A 25,835-nucleotide genomic window follows, 5' to 3' on the forward strand; every position below is an offset into this window, starting at 1 on the left:
ACTTTTACCAAAACTATTTCACTGATGAAACTACAATAGATTGCAAATTAATTTGACCACATTATACAACACTACTTACTTTTTGTAACATAAAAGAACTTGTTGAAAGGTGGAGAGGACAAAAGCAAGATGCCATTAGAGGCATGAAACGATATGATCTTTAGGGCCCCTTCTATCCCCAACCTTTCAGTGATATTGTGGAAAGCACAAACTTCTGAAAAACCACTGTAGCATGTAAGCCCATCACTGGAGGGAAAAACTGCAGAAAAGCATTTCAGATACCACGAAATCAACGTCACTCAATGTCACTCTACACTTTGCTCCGTAACACTGCTTCTTGCCTCTTTGCAGTGCAATTTGCTCAGCTTGCCTTAAAAAAAAGTCACTATATCTGAATTTGCAGCTAAGGACCCTAACACCAAACATGTAATAGAAACTCACATATTTTGCTCTTTTATAGTCATGTCCTCACACACTGGCAGTGTATGTTAAAACTTCTGAAAGGTCGATACTAGAAGGACTTCATAATCTTCAAGTACACAAATCTTCTCCCTGTGAACCTAAGGCTGGGGAGCTCTTTCGGCAGAGAGCTAGAATTCAATTGGACGGGAAACAAACGTGATGGCTGTCGGGATTACATGGGACAACACAAATCCACTATCTCTGCTTTCATCGTCACTCTGACACACAAAGCACATGGAAGGCCACTTCAATTTAATGTGCGCCAAGTTAAAGCACGAAGCCCGCGGAGGCACAAGCCCTGCCGCCTGCGGCGCTGCCCGCTCGGATTTCCCAACTCCGCGATTCTAACTGTTGCTGCCACCTCCCGCATCCCTGCGGCGGGCACGCAACTCACCGCGGCAGCGACACCACCAAACACACCCACAGGTCGGGTCAGCATGAAGGCGACCCACAGCACGCAGCCCCACTCTGCCCCAGACCTCCCCACGAGGGTCGGCAGCGGCACCGAGAAGCCCGCTGCCAAGCACCGCGCTGCCTGCCCTGCTCCGGGGACGCCGCGGGAGCAGCTCCTTTGTCTCTCCCGCAGCCCCGGCCGCCTTTTCCCGGCGGCATAAGGCGCCGCTGCCCCGCCGGCCCCCAGACGCCCCGGCGACGCCTCCGCTTGCCCGCCGTGCCCTGCCGCAGCCGGACCGGGTGCGGGCGGTGCGCGGCGAGCTGGCGGCCAGACGCGGCAGGGATGCCGGCGGGGCCCCGGAAGGACCCGCGGGAACGGGGAAAGCCGCAGCCGGTGCCCCGGATCGCCGCCCCGCAGCCCCGCACCGGGGGCAGGGTGTCGTCCTGCCCCTCCATCGCCCCCGGGCACCGGCCCTGCCCCCGGCAACTCCACCGCCCCCTTCTGGTCTCCCTCCCCGCGCCCTTCACCCCCCGCCGCCCCGGCGAGTCACAGCCGCCCCAGCCGCGCGCCGCCGGCTGACCCAGGGTGGGGCGCGGGACGCGCAGCCTGGGGGGGCTCCGCTCAGTCGGCCGTGAGTTGCCCGACGGCCGCGGCCGCCCCGTCGGGATGCGCCAGCCTCGCGCGGGAAAAAAGTTGTCCCCGCGGGAGCGGCCGGGAATCGAACTCACCCTCCCGCCCGGCGGCTCCGCCGCGGCCGCGACTCAAACTCACCCTCCCGCCGGGAGCGGCAGCGGTGGGCGGACACCGCCCGGCCCCGCCGCTGCCTGGCGGCGGCCGCAGCCAACCGCAGCGCGCAGCGCGGTCACGCCAGCCAATAGCGCGGCAGAGCGGGCCGTGCGCGCGCCCCGCGCCCCGATGGGCGGGGCCGGCCCGCTCCGGGGCCGGGCGGGAGCGGTGGGCGCGCTGTGAGGGCGCCCCGGGGGCGGGCACGGAAGCCGGACAGGTCGTGAGCTCCGCGCCGCGGCTGGGCCAAGAGAGTGGTCCTGGGGGAAGCTCAGGCGGAGTCGGAGCGCTGGGCAGGGTCGTGCCCCGCGGGGAGATGCGCCCTTCGGGGCAGTGCCCGCTCCCGAAAGTGCCCTGCTAGCGCGGATGGCAGCGGGCACTCGGAACACAACGGGCGGCAGCGCTTGGGATGGGCTCCAGAGAGCAGCACCAGAGCTGCGTGTGTTCTACCGCTGTCCCAAATCACACGTTCCCCCCGGCCTGTCACTTGGAAATAAAAACAGCTGGAGGCAGGAGCGGGGGGAGGCAGTCAGGTCTGACAGTGCCCCAGCCCAACTGCGCCCCAAAGGTACGGCTGACAGCTCCGCGGGAGGTGCTTACACGCACCCTGACGGGAATGACGCGGAATTGAATGCCTCTTCATTTTCATCAGGCGTGTCTTAATCATTATTTAGATACTGGATTCTTATCAGCCTTCCCCAAGTGAAGCAATTGCGGGCAAGTCTCGTTCCACAGCTCTCCAAGGCCTTTTCAAATACAAGTACTATTTTTTTCCCCTATTTTTTTTTTCTGCTGACATCCTTGGACTGCTCTGAAGAAAAATCTTGAAATAAAACCGCATGCCCCACAAATAGCTAGTTTTTATTTTTACATTTTTTTGTTACCACCAGAGTTTCTTTTTAAGTATGCTTTCAGGATGTAAATTTTATTCCTCAGAAGCACTCACTTCTGGTAATCCTCTGGATTAATAAAAATTAAGTTAATCAGTAATCTAATTGCTGTGTGGTGAAATCAAAGCAAGGAGGCTGTGATTTGATCTGTGTCAAATAGCATATAATGGCAGAGCCTGAATTAACATCACCAACACTGTCACAAAGTGCTGTCCCATATGATTACTCATTTAAAAGCCATGATCTTCTATGCCTTGAACACGTTAATTTCCTCAATTACTCTGTAGAGGTAGATCATGTGTTCACACACAAGTTTGACTTCTCTGGAGCCTTGAATCTGAGAAAATACCAGGTTCAATGCACTTCTTCTTTCTTGGCCATCCTGCATAGGGACATCAGTACCATTCTGTCTGAGCTGTTTCTAGACTTGTGCTAGTGTACTATTCATTTCCCTAGGTATATAGTATACTAATTTGTTGACAATAAAATAAGCATTATTTTCAAGGACCTTTTATAATATAAACCATAATACATAAAAATTGCTTTTAGAATATAAGTGTCTTACTAAGGCATTTTTCTTTAGAATACTCCCACTGTGTTATGGTCTAAATTCATTCTGTCATCAGTTTCTATGACACTGGATAAAATAGGTCTGTTTTCCTGACAGGATAGATATTAATTCCAACAAAGGTTTATAAAAGCTTTATTATTTCACTATGATGAAGAGAGACAGTTAAATGCTATAATCTTAGGAACAACCAAATGGAACTTTTATAGGGAGATAATAAACTTCTACCTTTAAAAGAATATACTTTTGTATCACAGCCAGAATATTTAACAGTTTGGGGATTTTGATTTTTGAAAGCTCTTTACCTGACTGACTTTCTCTGCACTCCCATCACTATTTCTGCCAACAGCATTGCAGGCATACACAGCCTCCATTACAGTGTCTTTTCCACCCGCTGCCTGTAACTATTCCTGAGACCTTCCTGGTTTCTGTGACCCAATAGCTACAAAAAAAAAGCCAAGAGAAGAGAACCAAGTAGAAAAACCCAAGTATTTTCAAACACAATTCTGTCCCCTGAGCTGGTTTACTTCTAGTTCTGCAGTTCTGAGAGGACCAAAGAACAGGCAATGGAAGCAAAGATACAGCAGTGCAGGAGGAGCTTATTAGCCTGCATGCTCAAACCCAGTGTCAGGAGGGAGACTGGCTACTGATGTGGCTTGTGACATACTAAGTGACCCTGATAATTGCAAGCAGAGGAAATGAGATTATGTTAAAATTAGGCATTCATTTTACTGTTATTAATGTGTTATACCTCTAATTATTATCAAAAGTAATGAATCATCTGCAAACAAAAGGCAGGCAAATTATTCTCGTGCAGCAGATAACTGTCCTTCAATGTCAGGTCACATCAGCAAAAGAAAATAGTTCAGCTTATATTACTTCCACAGATTTTATTTTTTTTAACTCCTAAATTATTTTAGTGTTTCAGGCATTCTTAGCACATTAGCCTTAAATATTCTAGATGCACCAAAAGCATGCAATAAATTTTGGTTTTAATGTGTTTAGATTTTTATGCAGAGATGTACACATCACTTAGTGCAGTTTAGTCTTAAGTTTAGGGCAGAGTTTTTTGCCATTAGCAATCCATTTCAAACTGTCCTCTCAGAGGAAGGCCACAAAGAATCAGAAGTCTTGTTCCACATTCACAGAAGTCAGAACTGCTCAGTGCTCTTTCACAAACAGTATTTTGAGGAAGAAGATATCTTCAGACTTCATAAAACATTCTCATTTCTCAGAAATATAATTTGAAACCTAGAGCTTCTGCCTGCTTCATAATTTTCAATCTCTGCCTATTCATTACAAGTTCTTATATTTAGATATATAATGGAGTTGTAAGCTTCTTTAAAAATAGAAATCCTTGATAAATAAATACTTAACAACCTTAATCTCTGTCATATGACCATGTTCTTAAAGCTCAATTCAACACAGAGACCATTTTTAAAAGATAATACATCTGGACCATGGGAATAAAATAGCAGTTATTTCCACTCATCTGATCTCAGACCAAATCTGTAGCCTATGAGACACCAAGAAAGGCATGTTTAGGGAGAGAGACAGAATTCCAGAAGGGACAGTTGCTTGGTTGTCTGTCCCAGTGCCAGCCTAGGCCAGGCTGGCTGTGACCACAGTGACAGCACGTGCTGCTCCATGGATGGGAGCAGCCCTTCTGTTTTGATTAGGATGGAGCAACACTCGCTGCAGAATTAAGAGCAGTCAGTGCTCTTGATTAGAAATTCAGCTAAGATTTTCAAAGATTCCCAGAACTCACCCTACGGTCCTACAGAGCCTTTGATTAACTCCCCTAATTGGGTCTGCAAGGAAGCATTGAGTCGTTCTTCAAATCAGCAGAGGTCCAAGAGCTTTGTATCAAATGCAGAAGGCTCTGGAGACTCCTGGTCTGGCATTCTTCATGAAAACAGTTTCAGTAACCAAAGCATGTAAAAAGAGAGAAAAAAAGTAAGAAAATCATGCTGAGCTAGGAAGTAAAAACAGATATCCTGAAGTTTCCTTTCTAATAGAAATAAGATGACAGCACTTTTTGTAAAAAAAAAAAAAAAAAACCACAAATTCTGCAATTTTTATTTTAGGACCTCTGAAACCACTGGCTATGATATTTTGACAGTGTCAAGATGTTCAGTTTTGACTTATAGTTTTCTTCTTTATGTTCTTGTTTCAGCCATAAATAAAATATTTCTATAGCTTTCTCTTGAAAACATAAAATAAATCAATATCTTCCTACAAAATGTCACATTTTATCAAATCCATGTTTTGACAGAAAATTGCTCTAGCAGAAAGCTCTTTACCAGATCTTTCCAGAAACTGAAAAATCACTAGCTAACATCTGTTTGACTCTGAGACACTGAATATCTCACAGTCTTAGGTTTCTCATATTATCACAAAGCATTTTAAAGGAAACTGTTTGAGAAGAAAGGATTCTATAACCATTTTGTTGGTCAATTTTTTGAATAAAGTCCTTTTACTAGAATTTCAAATTAAAAATAAAAATCATACATTACCATAGAACTATAAAGAAGTATCCTTAACTTATAATTTGTGATAAGTTTTATATATTCTAAATAAAGATAGCTTTTATCTTACACTTCTTACCAGCTGGGAGTTCTCCTGACAATCTGGAGTTCTCTTTACTTCGCTTTTCATGACAAAGCTTACACACAGGCACAACACCACTACAGCTTGATTTGCTAATATTGCAAAGAAGTATTTATTTATTCACTACAGTAGAATCAAAACCAAAATAGTTAATTTATTGTACTATGCAAAGGCTTTCCAAAAGTTTAAATTCACGTGACTCAAATTTAAAACTGCATCTGACTTGCTGTTGAAGGGCAGTTAACTAAACAGTATGTTCCACATCAATATTTTGCACTAAGGGATGATGCTTATAATATCTGAAAATACAAGATAATGGATTCTGATTTTTATTAAACCTTAAGGGGAAAATGCTATAACGATTTGATAACAGAAAAAGCTTTTTCTTACTATACCACTAACATAAGGCAATATTCAAAAACATAGCAACCAAATAATCATAAACATAAATAATATATAAACTATCCTCACTAGTCAAGAGCTAGGATGCCCATTACTTTTTCTTCCTGACACTTAAAAAAGCAGAGGTTAAAAGCGTGTATGTAGGTTTGTAAGCACAGCAGTTCACAAGACTAATTGTTTGAGTGGAAAGACACAAGCATTGCATCAAAGCCTGCATAGTCCAAAATCTTAGAAATGAGCCCTCAAGGTAAGGGAGGGGAAGAGAGGAACAGCGTGGAGATTGCTGTTATGAGATGTACAGTCAAACATACAGCACCGTGACAGAACTGACAGCAGGAGAAGCTGTCTTTGGGAGGGGGAAGAGATAAGGATCCGCTACAGCAGAGCATCTCCTGTGAGTCCTGTGGCACACTGCCCACGCACTCAGCACTACAGTCCTTCCTGCTCAGCAAAGGACTGAAAGAAAAGCTGCTACTCACAGGCCTGCTACGCAACACCTCTGCCTTGGTATTAGCAGCTCAATTAAAGTATCACAGCTATCTTAATTATCACATCTGAGCTGGGTTTCCTCTCCCTAACCACAACTGCAGTGCCTGACTGGGGTCTGCTCCTCGCTGTTTACACAAGGAGGAACAGAGAGGGCTGGCGAGGATGCAGTGAGAGACATGAGGAAAAGCGCTACAAAGCAATTCAGGGGTTTTTGAGTTTTCATGGTTCTTCAGATGCTTGCTAGTTGTTACTCCTACAGAAAATTCCTCTCCCACCCCTGTGTGCCTGGGCACGTTGGCAGTATTCTGAACATGTGTATTTATTATCTTGATGCTGAACTATGGAAAATTAGCAGCTTGGTTTACAAGGGCCATCAGACAGCCTGGCCAGCCCAGGAGCTGCATATTCTTTTCGTGAGAAACTTACGGGATGTTTCGCAGGGAACGAGAGACTTATGGGATGTTTCGCAGGGAACGAGCCCAGCCATGTCCCCCTGGGGCAGCGTCCGGGGCTGGGGCGATGCCGGCTGTGTGCGAGGCTGCCGGGTTGCGCTCGCCACTTCCTCCCTCGGCGTGCGGTGAGCTCATGAAGGGTTGTGGCTGTGGTTGTACTCAGAGCTACCAGCTGACATTTCACTGCTTGCTCTTGGGTCACGCCTGTCAGCTTTGCCTTTGAATCCCAAGAGCTGGAAACACATGCACACGTTTTTATGTAGGAAGCTCTCCCTTCTGATGTAGGCCTATTAGCCCCAAAGTTAGGGTGCTAGAACGAAGCCTACAAAGTTCATGGGTCCTCTGCTAATCCAGAGAAGCAGCCTGGACCCCCTGATGCTCAGCCAGTGTTAGGAAGTCCTCAGGCCATGTTCTGTGGTTGGCTCCACACAGAACTGTGGAAGCAGCCCTGAAAAACAGCAGCAGTGTGTCTGCACAGAAGCATCTTTTTGGTCTGACCTGACCCCACTGCCATGGCCACATCCTACTGTCAGCTGTAGCTCTTCCAGCAAACAAGAACCAGCACTGGCTTAGAGACTTGCATTTCAAGCAATTCCCCCAGGAAAAGTTAAGGCTTCAATTACATTACTAAGTTTCATAATCCTGAGAGAGATTAATGTTTATTTTAAAGCAGATAGGATGACAAATTGCAAGCTAAGCTGCAAGGGAGACAGAAGGTTGGCATTAGGAAATCATAGACTCATAGAACAGTTTGGATTGGAAGGGACTTTAAAGGTCATCTTGTCCAACACCCCTGCAGCCAGCAGGGACATCTGCAACTAGAACAGGTTGCTCAGATTCCCATCCAACCTGACCCTGAATGTTTCCAGGGATGAGATGTCCACCACCTCTCTGGGTAATCCGTTCCAGTGCTTAACCACTCTCATTATAAGAAATTTCTCCCTTACATCTAGTCTCAATCACACTCTGTTACTGTAAACCATTATGCTTTGTCCTATCGCTACAGGCCTTAGTAAAAAGTTAGTCTTCATATTTCTTATACGCCTGCTCTAACTGTATTGATAGCAGTGCAGGTGCTGATCCCTGGGGAAAAATGTGGAATTACCATCAGCTCAGGCTTTTAAGAAGAGTTTGAGTATACTTGACCCTGCTCAGAGAGAGATACAGAGAACTGAGTGATGTCTCTTTATGATTACCTTTTGGAGCTTCTGGGCTTTTATCTGTGATACTTATTCTCTTCTCTCAAAGCAGTGAGTTAGAGACTAAATATCTTAAGATTTAAGTGAAATTAAATTACAGTGCTATGAAATGCTTTTAGAAAAAGTATGGCAACACTGCTAAAGGGAACATAAGTATTCTTAAATAGGACAATATATCTAACAAATATCTCAAATATTTGAAGCAAAATCCAAAGTGAATATGAGCTAGGTAGTTATCTTTGTAACCTTTTCTGATAGATAATAGCTAGATTTGTCTCCTGCTTTTATAGTTAATAGCTATATCTTCACAGTTCTTAAAATGTTACTGTAGGTTTTTATACAGTTTGCTTTCATTTTTAATTTTGATAATGTAACATCCTACATTTTCTGAAGATAAAAGACATACATTTTTCCCCATGTTCTTTGACACTGCCCAGACGAAGTGGTAACTTATAAACAAGTGTATTCTTTGCAACCCTTTCATTACCCAATTTATTTCAATAGAGCTTTATGGGGCTTTTCTGCTATTTTTGCTTACTCAGAATAGCCAGACAGATGTCTGTTCTTGTTCTGTCAAAAGCATCAGTTGCTTTGTTTTTATTAAATACATTGTTCTCCTGCCAGCAGAGAGCCTTTCCACTTGGTCAAGGACAAAATTCCAGCCAACATTTTTTTTAAGAATGTGAACAATGACAAAAATCTTGCCAATAAGAATTGCTTTCCTCTTAGTTTTGAGAGGTCATGAATTTGTTCTAGTTATCTGGCCATTTCCCCTAGAATTTATGTTAGTCACAGAGACTTGCTTCAGACTGGAGTAGGGAGGAGAAGCAGATTCTGAAGTTAATCAGGCCATTAGTGCTCTGCTTTCTTGCTATCTGCTTCCCCAAAGCCTGCCATTTAAAAAAAATAAAAACTTATTATTCATAGGGCTATTATGTAGACAAAAGAGAACATTCAAATGGTGTACTTATTATTTTATATAGCTGCACCCTGTTGATTTTTAGAAAGTCACATTTCAGCTCAGCAGCTTGCTTCACTCAGCTCAGCTTGTGCTATGTTTTATCTGATGACATCTTACATATTGTCAGTCTGTCATGAAGAACACAAACGTAGCACTGTCTAAAATTAAAAAGGGACGACGCTCACTAAATACATATCACATGTTCAAACAAAACTGTTGGGACTTCCAAGGTGGAGAAAGATGTCTGATATTTTTTTCTAATCCTGAACATCATGACCTTTGTGAGAAACTCCGATCAGCTATTGAACAATAGCTAAATATATTTTCAATAAATCAATATGTGTTCAACATGTTTTTCAAATTATATACATGCGTATGTTGCAGCCTTGCAGCCCTTATGCAGGTAAAATTGCCAATGACTGACTTGTCTCTTGGCTTTTCTGGGGATTTGTTCTCTGTTGGACAGATTAAAATTATACCTGGTAATAATACAGGGTTGTGGATTTACTCCCTGCTCAACGACCCACTCAGGCAGCTATGAACCTTAAAACTGACTGGACACCCAGCAGCTCAGGTGCTGATGGGTGTGGAGACATTAACTCATGGCAAAAATGAAATAGGAGAATCTGGGTTTTCCTTTGGAGAAATTATTTCTAAAGAGGATTAGGGGAGGGAAGGGGGAAGTTCGACAGAAAGGGTATGATGCCTTTGAGCAAGACAAGAAACTGTATACACACAAGAAGCTGTACAGTTGTGGGAAAAAAAACAAAAATCAAAGAATCTACAAACTGAGTATTGCACATGCATTTCTTCCCATATACATCTATATTTACGACCATCTTCAGAGCATATAGACATCACTGCCATGGATCATGGTCTGGTGTTTTACTAGTCAACATGTTTTTCAAAGCATTATGGAAAGGAAAAGCTCTCCATAAATGCAAAGCGTTGAGAGAATTGCCTTGTTTTGACAGAAACAAAGTCTATTACGGCAAAGCTTTCTTCCTGCCTTGGCAAAGGAGATGTCATTCCCAGTATCCCCGGCAGTATTCTCCATTGCCACGATGACATCTGCTGGAGGGGATAGGGTTGAACAAGGATTTTGCTGTCCAGGTGTGAAGGCTTCTATGAACAGGGCTGGTGTAATTTCACTCACTGAGAACTCCTACAGTATTGAAACGTGTGAAGAGCAACATGACAATGTTAGTGTTCTAGATATTTTAAATTGCAACTCCCTCAAGAGACACAAGAGAAAAAAAGGATTAGAAGAAACAATTCAAACCTCATCTAATATGGGTAAATAAAACTGGCTCATCTAGATAATTTTAAATTATTATATGAAAAGAAACTTGTTAAATAGCTCTTAAAAGATTCAAATATGCATTAACTGTAAAATAATATGTATTATTGTGCACCCCAAAGATATGCTAACCTGAAGCACAGGTTTGTTAAAACAAAGGAGATATTAGAAATCTGTTATGCAAAACAGTATAAATTAAAAAGAAAATATATGCAGTGCTTTGCATATGAGGTTTTTTGTTTTCTCCACAGTAAAATACCAGATGCTGGCTAGAAAAAATAGTGTATATTCTTGGTACATTTTCACTTCATATTTGCAAATGCAAATAGATCTTCACAATAACTGAAAAGGAGTTACTCAGGAGAAAACTGAAAAGGAGAATTAATATGTTTTCTGAAGCATCATATCTAACTTCTTTTGTTGGAAATGAGTTTCTGCAATTTGTTTGAATGAAACTGAAGTCACTACTCATTGTAGATGTTTTCTCAAAATAAAATTTTGCAGGGAAACACACTTATTTTCCTTTAAGCCCATTCCACTGCCAGACTGTGGCTGCACTTTGGCTGCCTCCTTCCAGCCTCCAGAGGTCCACCACCTGCAAGAGGGGTGGCATGTGCCAAGTCATTCTATTGTCCTTTTGTTTCACTCTATTCTGTTCCTTTTCAATGGACAGGAGCAGAGAATAATGATGTGGGGCAAATGCTGTGTGATAGCAGGTGCTGTCTGCAGGCTCAGTCTGTCTGGAATGGAGAGGGTGTGTGTGGATTCTGGCTCTTGCTTCTGAGTAGGTTTATGGAAGAATTTCCCAGGAAAGGAGTGCACACAAGGGGCCAGATTTTGCCATGAAACCAAAGGAAACAAAACTATTCCTGATCAAATAAATTTGCAAATAAATAACCCAAATCCTCCTGATTAAATAAACTTGCAAATAAGTCTGCACAAACACAGATTCACTGTAAAAGAGGGCTTTAATTAACAAAAGAGCTTGTTTGCCTCCTGGAGCTCCCGTTGCTTTCTTGTGCAGGAAGAGAAACAGTAATGGGTGCTTGCAGATGAGGAGGTAGTCTGAAATTAATGAATTCTTCAGAAAAATCACTATATACAAAATGAGAACATTTTTTCCACATGAAGAAAATTCACTGTAATAAGGGTGAGAGGTGAAGACAGAAGAATAACATGAAGGAATCATTTTTGTTGAAGCAAGAAGAGAAAAGATGAGACTAGAGTGAATATCACAAGAGCCTTTTACAGCAAGGCCCTGAATTTTAAACTTGGCAATACTTAAAGAGACACTGAAAGCTCCAAATGGCAAAATTAGATCTTGGTAGTGACAGCAGTGTGAGATAATTCAGGATAAACTGGGAATGAAGCAGTGTCTGTGGCAAGCAGGCCAACAAGGGAGAGCACCATGTATGATATGTGCTGAGCAGTTGCTTGGTCTACAAATGGGTAGGAATCCTGATGTGCCCTTTATCAACCTTCCTGAGCATGCTTGTCCTGCACTTCAACTTGTCTAGAAATCAGAAACACATTGGCAAAGTAATTTGGCAGCAGATGACTGCTGCTAAAAGCAGCCATCTACTGCCAAAGGTATTAGGATTGGCAGGCTGGGAATGTGCTGTCAGTGCCTGGCAGCTTAGGAATCAGTCACAAGCTGAAAATACTATACCTCTATCAAAAAGATAAGAAGATACTTCTAAAGATTTTACAAAAGGCTTTTTCAAACGACTCCACTTAACCAGCAATGATGTTAAATCACACTTCTAGGAAACACTAGTGAATTTTCTTTGAAGAATATCACCCACATAGCTGGAGGAATAGTTACAAGAGCTACCAGTACATGCAACTATCTAACAGACTCATTCATAAAATGCTACCCTTAGGAGGATTATACATATCAAAAAGGAGAAGACAGCAAAAGGTAAAATCACAGATACGGAGTAGGAAAAAGATATGAAGAGAAGAATGTTCTTTCTTTCTTTCTTTCTTTCTTTCTTTCTTTCTTTCTTTCTGGGAAACATTGCTTATTATCATTGCTATACTTGAAAAATACCTCTGACCCCAGTCTGAGCAGGTTTCTTCCCACATCCCAGGTCTTTATTATCATCTTTTTTTTGTGTGTGTGTGATGAAATATCATGATGCTTCTTCCTGCTGTGGTCCTGTCTGCACTTCCAGACTATTAGTTACAACTGTCTTAGTCCTTCACACATGACTGTGCTTCTGTGTGCTCCAGTGTCAGTGACAGAGGTAATGAATAGCCAACTTAAATCCAGGTCTATGACTTATATATGAAATATAAAAATATCTCTAAAACTATGAAACTGTCCACACGTACAACTGGCAGGCTTGCCATTCTCCTGGCCCAGGGAGGCTGTGTTGAGGGAGAATGCCTGAGCATTCTCACACCATTCAAGGAGTTGTACACACATGACCCAACACTTTAACTGACAGGACTGGAATTCCTTTACAGAGGGCAGCTCCAGTAAGTCAATGGATGATCCCTTTTGACTCCTTGCTCACACACACACTGATTCTCAGGTTGTGTTTCCTTCTCCTACAGTCTCAACCCTAGGTTTCCTGCAGCAGAGTCCCAGGCTTTGGATTTTTAAAGAATAAATAATTTAATAGAGTGATACAGCAGCAGAGTCAGCTCGATCTGGGTGTCTCCAGAAAGGGACTGCGAACAAAGGCACCCCTGGGCAATTACACCCTTATGATTTATACACCCATGCCTCATGTGCCCTGCACATGACTTTTTAGTTCAATGGTGATTTGTGGTCTGGGGTGTATGGGACTCATATGGGATATGTATGGGAACCATATGGGATTGTTTCTTCACCTCCACACAGGCAGGCCGTTAACAGTTCTTATTTTCTCCAGTTGCATCTTCTGCTGCCAGCTGTATCCTCTTTCTCTTCTGGTTTGTGCTTCTTGTGCACCTGCTCACCAACAGGCCATGGGAAACTAAAAAAGTCCAAGATCTAGGAAAAATAATAAGCAAAAACTAAATCACCAGTGTGTTATCAATTTTATCCTCATATTGAATCCCAAACACAGCACTGTACAAACTACTAGGAAAATTAGTAAGAAAACAATTTTTTTTTTCCAGACAAAAGCATAGATGTCAGTGAAAGTTCACAGCTTGTGGCCTAAGGCTTCAGCAAATCCAGTTACTCATGCTAGGAAAGTAAAACTAAGCAAATAGCATACTAAATCATGAAACATTGTAACTCTAATTGACTCATTCTATTTAAAACTTACTTATTTCATCTAAACAACTAACATCTCTCAACAGGTGGATATATTTAAATTCTCTTTGCAATCTCTCTCCTTCAGTTTGTGTCCACAGGGAACTTCTGAAAGGTTATCGTCCCCTCCTGTGTCTTCTCAAAGAGTTTGTAAGTCTTTCAATTCCTTTTGATATTCAAGGTCTCAGACTGAAGTTTGTTTCTCCTTGGGGATTGCGTACCATGTCCCTGAATCCTGGCTCATTATCTTTTCAAAATAGGCTTGTCTGTTCTTGTGTGGGAACAATTACATGTTCTTTGTTTGCTCTTCCCACAGCCTCAGGCTAAGTAAGATGAAGATGGGACACTCAGAGTCCATCCTGTACATTCAGGGTTTTCCCTCGGTGATTCAGATCTGTATCTTTCACCACATCATTGCATCTCAGTGCTAATAATTTTATTACATACTCTCATTTTTTTTCAGTAACCCATTGTAAGCATCCCAAGCTGCTGTCATTCACGCTGCTTGGATCAAAGGTCAGCCTAAATGTTACTCTGCACAAAGAACATCATCAATGGACCGTCGTTGCTGATGTTGCATTATGCACATGTCAGCTGCTGAAAGTCCTTCTTACTTCACTGTATAACTTAAATGAAGTTTAGAACTGTGACCATTCTTGCACTGACGGAGTTTCTTTCTTGTACAAATGTCCATACAGAAACTCATTTTGACTAAATTATAAGCAGTCATATTTTCATTTCCCCTGAGAAGTCCTGTTTACTTATCTGTCATTTCAACACTGAGAATACAAACTCCTGAGAGAGATGAAAGTTCAATGGGAAGAACTGGAGTGCAACTCCCACGCAGCTGCCCTGATCAGGGAATGGGATCAGCACAATCTAATCTAATCTAATCTAATCTAATCTAATCTAATCTAATGTAGACACAGCCTATTGGAAGTAATTTCTTGTCCCAAAGGTCAAACAACTTGCTCTGCTGTGATTCAGAGACAGCAGTGTTGGTCTGGAAGTTGGTGCTGAAGCCAGGGGAGATCATTATGCCCTTCCAGTACTTTCTCCATTCCCATGTGGAGTTTCCCTTCTTCTCAAGAAAACAGAAAAAATTAGTCCTTGCAATCAGCAGTGACTGCTCTGGAGCTCCAGCTTCTGCAGTGCTGGTTCCCTGCTTCACTCTAGGTTAGTGTAACTCAGGGTCGATGGGGCTAATGTTTTTAAACACTGGGCAAGATCAAGCCATAGTGACTGCCACTTGTAAAATTAAGACCATTTTGAGCAGCCCTTTGAGCATTACAGTCGTGCTTCTTGCTGGCCATGTAGCACCTTCACTTCTCTGCTATGCTGCATTGGGATATCATGTTTATTGGGCCCTTGAGATCAGAAGTTTTATTTCTCCTCTTACAATCGCATACTTGTCCATGATGTAGCCAGTTCATCCAGCCAGACTTTAATCTGCTTTGTAGAGAACTGCAAGAATCACTTATACGAGCAGCTGCTTGACAGCAAACTCCTGCACTACACAGAACAGGAAAAAACATATCCATCTAAAGAAAAACTAAGGAGAATTTTAGATAGATAGATGCAATTTTTCCACTGAAATTTATCCAAAGACCCACTGTGAGCTGGACTCTCTGTTTTACTGAGTGGGTACAGCTCTGCTGACGTCAGTGGATTTGCAGCTGTTCACAACAACATGAACTTGGCCTTGGATCTAACAATCTTATTGTTTTCAGGGAGGAGAGAGAAGGATTGTTTGTTTCAGATAAAACTGGGTCAGTGATTGTGTCATAGCCCTGCTCACTGCCCAGTGGAAACCAGTAAAGCCCCTATTATATCCCAGTAGCACCAGGGAGACACTAACACACTGCCACAACTGAATAAGGGAGATATCATAGGTCAGTATGTATCAGGCACTGACTTTTACATACTCATAAAGACTTTTATTAATTTCCTTGATTTTCAGATGATTTTATAAAGGGATAATACACTACTGAAAGCAGCCGTACCATTCCCATCATCCGTGCAGCACGTACTCGGCACCATCTGGGCTTGGATACAGACAGATTACAGCATCCTGTAACCTCCTGTCTAGTGAGTCTTTCAACCCTCTCTTGGTCACCTCCTCTGTCAGCCCCCAGCTATCTGTGCCAAGGATCAGGTCCAGCATGTCCTAGCTGCATAATCTTGGCTTGTATTTTTGAGAGAATTGTGAGGTTGAGAACAAAAGCTGTGAGACAGTTTAGGCAAAAGGAAGGGAAAATTACAGGTAGAGGTGCTGAATAGGGGTAATAAAGAGGTCCAAGAAAATCCAAGAGGAAGAAGACTAAAAGGAAAGGCATAAAATATTATAGACAGGGAAATACAGAGGTACCACTGTCACTGGAGGACTCAGTGAAAGACAGCAATCTACTCACCCTCGTGATTGCTCCTGACTGCAGAGCAGCTTCTTTTAATCACCATTAATTGTTTCTTTCGAAACCAGCTTCCTCCTACCCACAAAACAAATGTGCAGTCAAATGAACATGACAAATACATCAGTGTCATTATAAGATGATTTCTCAAAGCTAGTTTCTCCCAATAGCACATGCATTAGCAACACCAACAATCTCTACTCCTCCAGCAGTCATTCAGCATCCAGGCTACTCCCAGGCTCTCAAGGTCCCCCACCTCTGTCCTATGGAAAACCTCCAAAAACCTCAGCCTGATGAGTGACTGGAGAGAGAAGAGCTGGAGGGGCTAGATATTTCATTTTCTTCAGGTAAATGCTGAAATTATAGAAGTTGCCTGCATAGTGCCTTCACTTTGCTAACCAACCAGTGTTTTCTGGGTTTCCTTCTAGAGCCCTTATTCGCCCTGGGAACTGTCAATTCCCAGGAGAGCGGATGAAATTCAGCTCACTCTTGTGCTAGCCCCAGATGGCACAGGTGTGTTAGCCCAGGAATGATGAGACCAACAGGACCTACTCCAGCAGTAGGATGGAACAACAGGAATAACAAGAAAGCGTTACCACTGTACAGGGTCCTGCTTACTGTAGGATGGACTCCACAGTCCTTCAGTTGATGCATCAGGTCACACAAAAGGATCTTTCTTCTTCTGAGCAAGGTGTACCCTTGTTTCTATTTTGTGAGACCCTCTAGCACGCATCTGCAACTAACAGGCTCTAGCATATACTTACCTCTTCTCAAAGCTTTCTTTTCTTGCATTAGTTCTCCCATACCTCTCAGAGTGGGAGAACTCAAAACTACAGCCAAGGGTTTGAGACAGACAGCAAGCATTAAGCCCACGTATCACTGGGAATTTGTGAAATCTATTTTATAATAGTATTTTCATAATACAGAAAGGTACACAGGAAAAAAAAAAGAACAATCTGCCCTAAGGTTTCCACATTAACCCTCAGAAAGTATTTTTTACATTCAGACATTCAAATAAGTTTTTAACAAGGAGTAAAAAATGTATGAGTCTTAAATGATCAGAGGCCAATGCTTCTTAACATAATCCAGAATAAACTATCACTGAAATGGCATTTTAATCTTCGTGTGATGTTATTCTAGCTTTTAACATCAACGACTCAACATTAATTCTTACTGTCATTAAAAAAACAGATTGTTTCTAAGGCCGTTGGGCAATTATGTGAGTAACATAATATTGTTTATAATTGGATATTTTAGATGGATGTACATGGCTTTGTTCCAAAGGAGGTGCCTCACTTGTAGGTCTCCTGAGGATGACTCACACATTGTTTCCTTGAAGGCATCCTCTTCCAGACAGCATTTGGAGTGGAAAAATATGATTTGTTTAAAAATATATATACACAACTATCATTTATATAATATATATTTATATATATTATATTTGTGTTTATAATATATAGAACTATTGTTGGGGCATAGAGGCTGTGAGGTTGTTTAAACGATGGTAGAATTCAACATGACTATGAAGGCGGTTTTGTCATTTCATCTTTTGTTGCTATTAAAAAATTTACATTTGTGCCCTGCTAAGAGCTTTCCTTATATGAGAGTAATCTTTTCTTCTCTTTTTTTCTGGTCTGTGAACAAGAAGTAGTTAATTGGCTTATTCAAGTAGAAGGGCCTGAGGAATACCCCTTGTTTGCCCTGGGAAATCTGTAAAAAGTTGTGAATCGGAACTAACATCAGCTTTTCTGTTTTGCAACCATTCTTTGGTAGGAGAGATGGCATAAACTTTGCTCAACTATTAGTGTTACACTCCTTTTCTGTACCTCAGTTTAGCTGTGGGTAAAGCTCAGAGACAATCTCAGATCAACCCAGACCTTGGTGTCACTGTTCCTACGTTGCCCTCTATGTTCCAACTTTAAAAAAAAAAAAAATTCTTAGTTATTAATTTATGTTGCAAATAGACACACTTAAAGAGTTCATTTATAGATTTTTACTGGAAGGTCAGATAATGTTTATTATTTGGCTGAAAACAGATCTCTGAACTGATGGAACTCTTGTTGTGGAAGACTGATGTTTTCTATACCACAAGACAGCAGTTTTACCCATCCATTTGGACTTCTGCACAAACAGTTCTACTACTGTCTGATCCAGTTTCCAGCATGGAGGTTAACCTACTGAGAGCTTAGACAAGTTCAGACACTTAAGCACATAGTGCCTGAATTCCCCTACTTAGAAAGAGGATTATTAACACTGAGAGCCATCCCCAAGAGGGGCTATTTAGGTGTAAATCATCTTTCCTGCTAGGTTTCTCCCAAGAAAAGACTAGCTCTTAAAAGGAAAGCACAGCTCTTGGCAGGGACTGGAGTTGTTAGAACATGCTGAAGGGCAGAACATGCTGGAAGAAGATGAGGCAATATCCTATTTTATGTTGTCTCTTCAAGGTTATGGTATTTCAAACTCACTAAAAAGAATGTATGTTTCAGTGTTCATCAAACTGATGCCCAAGAACTTAAAGCAATAAAATCAAGGTTACTTTTTTTCAATTAATTCCCCTGTACACCTATTATTTTTTTTTAATCCTATGCCTTTTATGACCTTGCTACAAAAATCTCCTTTGCTAGGATTGCTTGCTTTTCCCTCTCATAGAAGAGGAAGTCAAGGCCATTTTGCAGTATTTAGAAATTTGTCAGCAGGTTCAGGCTCTGCAGTAGTAGCCCCTGGCAAGCTCCCATGCATCACAGAGGGCAGGAGTCTGTGCTACAAAGAGACAGAAAAACCAACCCCAAATCCTTATACTTCACAGGTGGGCTTGCTATGTTCAGCTGCTCTACTGCTGTGTTGGTACAACCCATGCTACAGTAGTTACTGAACTGGCTTTAGGACACATCAAATATTATTTTTTCCCTTGACAAAGGGACAAAGAAGTGGGCTAGCTAGAAGCATTGCAAACAGCCTAAGTATTTATTGTTCTTCAGAGCAGAAAATCTAAATGAAGGAAAAGGTCTGGAATTGGTTCCAAATGACACCAAAGCCCAGGAAATACATTCATTTCCAGAAGATGTTAATGACTTTGTGTAACACCTCTTGTAGCAGAATTACCCACTGGCTGGGGTCAGCCAAACAGCACTACAGGGAACCCTCTGCTTTCTGTTTCTTGTTTACTTTATCTGTTCCTGAAAGGAGATTGTTTTCAGAGTTTTAATTTGTCACAGTTACTGCCTTTGGCTGGCTCTGGCAATAAATCATTCCACAATAATCTAAAATGGAAATGCTGGCATGAAAAAGGACAGCTGCCTGACAGAAGGCACGTCCTATCCTGGCTGCCAGGCCAAAGCAGCCTGTCACGTCCCCAGCCTGACCAGTGAAGTACAGAGCAGTTATATTACAACAACAGTACAATTAAACAGCATTAAATTCAGCTAGGGAGAATGCAGGAGGCACCCTTTCAAAACCAAATAATGTCTTGCTGGGAGAACTTCCCTCATCCAAACTGTTGGAGCTGTGAGCACTCAGGCAGGCTTTGGTGTCCTGACTACCCTGGCCCAGGACTCCTGCTGGCTGCCCAGGGACTCCAACTCCTTGTCCCCTCAGCTCCACAGATGACCTCAGGATCATCGGCTGGTCCTGTCACTGTGGCAAGCACATTTCTCTCTCTCTCAGGATTTTTTATTGAGGTGCACAGAGAGAAATTAAAGAGAAAACAATTTCTATTTCTGCTCCATGTTTTTCTCTTGTGGAATGTGTTTGGAGAATTGTTTACCCAGAGTGAGCGCTTGGTTGGATCATGGTGGATTGTTTGGGCCTGATGGCCAATCGGATCCACCTGTGTCTGGGCTCTGGAGAACAGGGTCACGAGTTGTGAGTTAGTGAGATATGATAGTTAGAGAAAGTAGCATGTAGTATTTAGTATCCTCTTTTATATAGCATATTAATGTATTATAACATAATTATAATAAAGAAATCATTCAGCCTTCTGAAATGGAGTTAGACATCATCATTCTTCCCATTGGGTTCGCCGACATCTACAACATGTCACAGCCCTGGCTCTGTTCAGATGTGGGGGAAGGCACCCTGCCCAAGAAGGCATTCAGGTGTCAGGATAGGGTCTCCTCCACTGCTGGCTCCCTCCTGGGGCAGCCCTGCTCTTTCTGCTCCCTGGCATAAATGTGCTGCTTTCAGATAAGCACTACTTGCTTAGGTGAACAAGCAGTAAAAATTACACAGTACACACAGCAGCTACACAGAGTGAAAAGTGCCAATTGTGGCTTCAATTGTAAATTATTTAATGGTCCAAGTTTTCAAAGGGGACCTTAATCTCTAATGCAAAAGGGGAAAAAACCCCCACACCTACCTTACATCATGAATAAACAAATAAAGTATAAATCTATTTTAGTCTCTCTTCCCTTTGCTTGTAAAGTTTAATACAACTGATGCATCTGTCAGAACAGAAAATTTGGGATTCCAGGGGATATTGTAAGCCATAGTTCACATCATCGTAAGAAAACAAGAGTTTTCCTTTCATTAGCACTGAAGGCACAAGTTTAAAACTTCAGAGAAAGAAAAAAGGGAAGAATTTTATTTAAAAAAAAACGAGAGAAATAAAGCCATGTGAAAAGAGTATTTGGATTCTAGAAACAAGCAGTGAGAAAGCCTCCATTCAAAACATTAAAACAACTCTCCAAGGAAAGAAATCATGACCTCTAGTAAACTGTAGAAGAAAGAGTATCCTGGAAATACTTCAAACATGAAGAAACTGTTCAGACCAAATTCCCCTTGTGTGCTGGCACAGCTTGGTGGGACAAGACATCTCTGCTCAATAGAGGCCACTGGAGCCCAGTGCTCCTGAGAAGACCAGCAGTAAAGAATGTACTGGTCAAAACAGGATTATTGATTTCAGGAAGTCTAAGTCTTCCCATTGCTCACGGGAATACAAGGAAATAAACCTTTGATCTTCTTAATGTACACAGTAAGGCATCCTGGCTAATGTGGTGATAAGCTCATTTTCTCCTTGAAGTTTATGACTCTTGTAAGCATCAATGCTATGACTTGTCCTGGCACTCCTTCTGGCATAACACAGTTTAAATTCCTATATGTAGCTGAATGGAAAAAAAATGACTGCTCTGGAATAAACAAAGAACAGCCCTGAGGCTGTTTCTGTAAAAATAAAATATCTGGGATGGGCTAAGATTAAAAGAATAAGAAACATTACAATTTGGAAAGTATCTTGCCACTGTGTTAGAAATATACCCGAGACCCTCATGCAGTTCACTTCAAAAAGTTAAACCTGCTGATAATCCCTGGTTTAATAGTGTCTCAATCAAGCATCTATTTTCTTCTTTGATGTCCAATTTCCACTAATCCAGTAAACTCTCATCTGATCATTTGTCATTGATATTTTTGCTCACTGCTGTGATAAGTTAGTTTGTATTTCTCTAATCCACTGAATATAAATAAATGACAAACTCAAGAGAACTGGTTTTAAAAGCAGTGTCTGCTAAATGCATAATTCAGGCCTCATCTGGGCAATCTTTCTTTCATGCCACGTATGTCAGCTCCTCTTCAGCCAACATGCGCTGAATGAAGCCTGTTTCCGATCCCAAGTCACAGGTTTCTGTTTGATTTCACTGCTTCACCTGGACTGCTGGCTCTGCTCGTGACAGCAGCACTGCTTGTACCTGTCAGTCATCCATGCCAGGTGAGTAGAGGGCACCCAACCTGTCACAAAAGCTGACCAAAGGCATTTGAGTCTGTCACTATGCTACTGCCACAAATAAGATCATAGTGTCATATTAGAATGAAATCTTTCAGAGAGCATCACTGTGCTTTCTTAAGCAAGGTGACTTGGCATGGGAAGAGGGAGTCCTTCTGATCTCTGTGAGATCTTGAGATCTCTGTGAGTGGCACTGCAAGTTGGTATGAGATGTTCTCTTTACCCAGCACAACCCTCCTGTCCTCACTCACATTCCTTCTAGGACCCACAATTTTCCTAATCTTCCCTATCTTCTCAAACTCATACACTTTGCCCACAAAAGGCAGAGGCACTACAGGCAAGACAATGGGAAAGGAAAGGTGTGGCCTTGCAAGCGGTGCTGCTTCATCTGAATGAAGAAAGGCATGTAGAGATGGGTTACTAGCCACAGGCTCAAGGGAAAAGACACAGAACTGCAACAATGACAGATGAATTCATAGCATGCCTGCAGATTCCATACAAAGTCCATATCATTGTGACATAATTGATGTTCAGATGTCAGAAAGATAAATTACTTGTAGGTAGAATTGCCTAGTTAAAGTTTAGAGCTTGATATGCTTTAATGATCTCAGACCCAGGGGGAGGTTAACAAAGCCTAAGGGAGAAGGATTCACCACTGATAATGGGCACAAAGGATACAGAATTTACAAGGCCACTAGGACATTTGGCAGAGCCCCCAAGATAAGGGGGTTTCAGCAACTGTGCTGAAATCAGCTCTGACTGATTTCTCTCTGGGTAAAAGGTCATTTCAGCAGGGGGAGATCTGACCACTGACCCAAGAAACCCACAAATCAAAAGAAAAGGTAAACTGGGCATGCAGATTAATTAGCATGAGAAATGAGGGAATCCTTAACCATAAAAGAAAGAATACTAATTAATAAAAGAATGAGATAACTTGTAGCCAATGAATGCTAATTCCTTCATTTGCTAAAATGTATAAATAGCAAATAGTTTTCCTAGTCATAGTGCTGGCTTTGGGGATTTCTGACCCAGCACCCCTTTCTGCACAGAACTGTCAATAAATTGACTCTGTGTGGACTGGCCTCTTGCACAATGGGTGAAAGAACTTATTTTGGTGACATTATGAGATAGCTCATATATTCACATTCAGAACTTCTACGTCTTGAATTGTGAATCAGAAAAAAACAAGGCACAGGTGAACTGTTACTATTTATAAACAGTATATAACAAATTATTAATGCCAAAGTAACTGAGTAGCCTTCCTCCTGCCCAAAGAAGCACATGCACCCCTGAGGGAAAGGCATGCTGTTAATATCCTAACTTTCACTCCCAGGCTAGCATAATGAGCTGAACATGTTACCCTGTGTCATTCTGGATCTGTACTTGCTGATCTTCTTATTTCAGTACAATATGTTCATTACTTCAGCTTCTTGATGGAAAGATCTCTACCGCAAGTATGTATTAGAGACTATGATTAAACAAACAATGTTTACCAAACATTTCAGGATATCTATCTATCTTGCACCAGTCCGTTTAGCAGCATTAGTTGATGGCTTAAAATGTAATTTGATATGGTTTTGAAACCACAATGGATATGTTACTGTTTGTGTAGGGCCAATGGTTTTCCTATCATGAGCATTAGAGGATAATCCTTTCCTATTTTTGATTTTAACTTCAGTTTGTGAATTGAAGGATAAAATACCATTAAACTATTAGTGTTTGTAGAGTGCATTGAGAATACCAATGTGCTTAGAAGAGACACGGTACATTACAACACTTTCATTTGTATTAAATCTGTTACAAACTTCCTAATCATTTGGATTATTTCAATTTAATTTCTCTGCATTCACAAGGAGCTAACTTTTCTGTCCAGTCCTTACCTCAAAATTTTGAGTAAGAGACTTCTGTCCCTGAGATTACTGTCCCTGTATTTTCTGCCATCCCTCAAAGATGGTGATTTCTTGGTCTTCAAATCTAGTACCACTATATGTTTGGAAGTTTTGTATTGTAGTTTGTATTTGTTTCATTACACATGGCTGTGTGTGTATGCATATGTATCCCAACATAAGATGGACATGGAACTGTTGGAACAAGTCCAGAGGCGGCCACAAAGTTGGTAAGAGGACGGGAGTGCTTCCCCTATGAAGTCAGGCTGAGAAAGTTGGAGCTGTTCAGCCTAGAGAAGAGAAGGTTACGTGGAGACATCATAACAACCTTCCAGTACCTGAACAGGGCTTACAAGGAAGCCAGAGAGGCACTCTTCATCAGGAACTGTAGTGATAAGACAAAGAATAATGAGGAGAAACTGAAAGAGGGGAAACTTAGGCTAGGTATTAGGAATAAATTCATTACTGTGATGGTGGTGAGATACTGGAACAGGTTTCCCAGGGAAATTGTGGATGCCCCAAGCCCCAACCCTGGTAGTGCTCAAGGCCAAGTTGGATGGGGCTCTGAGCAACGTGACCTAGTGAAAGGTGTTGGCATTAGATGGCACCTTCCACTAGATCATGTTGCTCAGATCTTTCCAACCCAAGCTATTCTATGGTTCTGTGTACACACAATAGCTGGTTTTCATCAGAAAGGTGAATAGCATCTTATATAAAATGACATTTAACCCTGAAAGCATTCCAATTTAAAGTAAATCTAGAACTTTCTCACACAGCATGCCAGCTTCTTATTGGTAAGGCAACTGCTCTCACCTGCCTTGGTATCATGCTCTGCTCCTGGCTCAAAATTCCTCTTGGGGCAGGTGGCCCTTGCTGTTCCCTCACAAACTGTCCATCTTGTACTGTGGTCTGAAGTAGTGAAAACTTCATGAAAGAAACTGGCTCTGTGGTATGCTGTCCTTTAGGGAGTATAGAAGTTCTCCACATCTCAGGTTACCCTCAGTGTCAAATCCTAGTGAAGCTGCTTGCAGAATTCAGGTATGGCCAACCCCTCATTTGAGCCTGATCTGGGTATGTACATCATGTTATCTGCCTGCCTGTGTTACAGGCAGCTCCCTGGATATCTCTTATACACTGATGCTAATCGTTAGGTCAGTAATGCTGCCCACCCCAGGCACAGAGCAGTACAAAGGAAGGCACCACACCAAGTGCTGTCAGGGTCTGGAAGTGCTCAAGTTCTGTTTCTCAGTGTAAAAGGAACCAGCAGTAAATTCTCTGCTTAAAAGCAGCTCCCCAGGAAAAGGAGAGGGAGAACTCTGATTTTATCTTTCCTCACCACAGCTGGTGTGAGCAAAGGGTCAGACCTTGGGAGCAACAAGCTGAACTCCTTAACCTGGCCAACTAATCTTCCAGAACATGGCAGTGCACTCAGGACCCAGCACAGATATTTATCCTCCCACCACAGCTATTTCTGTGCATCCCATGGATAAAGCAGGCATCTTATGATTACCTTCAAGATGAAATTAAAACTCTACATGAAAACTCTTTATACCATGAAATCTGAAAATGGCCAGAAATACATTCCCAGTTTTCTCATTTTTTTTACTCTAACATGATAAAATCTGGAAAGTCAAGTGATAGCCTATGTCGGTTTTGTTTATTTCAACAAAGCAAAGGTCAAGTACATTAAAATTCTTACGGCTCCCATGTAGTAGCAATTGTTAGATGGCAGAACCACAGAATATCAAAGCAAATTTTTAAAAATCCTACCATATGAGATATGGCATCAGGAACAAAGTGGTTGATTCCTTTTATTAATAAAAGCCACACGTTATTTCTGCAGGAATCTCTCTCCCTTCAAGTCATGGCATTAAGCTGTTCAACGCCTTGTTATCTGTGGAATTAATATTCGGAACACCGCACAAATGCACAAACAGCAAACTCATACTAAAACTTTGCTTTGGCTGTCACTATCCTATCCAAACAACGAGAATCAAAGCACCAAACATTTTGGCATTATTTCTGGGAGAGGGGTGGCTGCAGCTCTCAGGACAAAGAGATTTTCTTC

General features: G+C 42.0%; 1 protein-coding gene across 4 annotated transcripts in view; it reads right to left on the bottom strand.

Annotated features, from left to right (window-relative positions):
- HYCC1 (hyccin PI4KA lipid kinase complex subunit 1) overlaps nt 1–1,633 on the bottom strand; it is a 43,416-nt gene extending 41,783 nt beyond the window's left edge. For 3 of the 4 annotated variants that reach the window (XM_053990516.1, XM_053990534.1, XM_053990523.1), the window contains exon 1: nt 1,585–1,606. The gene's annotated coding sequence lies outside the window, so the exon portion shown is untranslated. Of the gene's footprint in view, nt 1–1,584 lie in introns of all 4 variants that reach the window. The other variant, XM_053990509.1, reaches the window with a different exon arrangement.
- Nucleotides 1,634–25,835: the final 24,202 nt, after the last annotated feature.

Source organism: Vidua macroura, chromosome 1 (assembly GCF_024509145.1).
Source record: "Vidua macroura isolate BioBank_ID:100142 chromosome 1, ASM2450914v1, whole genome shotgun sequence".
Lineage (NCBI taxonomy): Eukaryota > Metazoa > Chordata > Aves > Passeriformes > Viduidae > Vidua > Vidua macroura.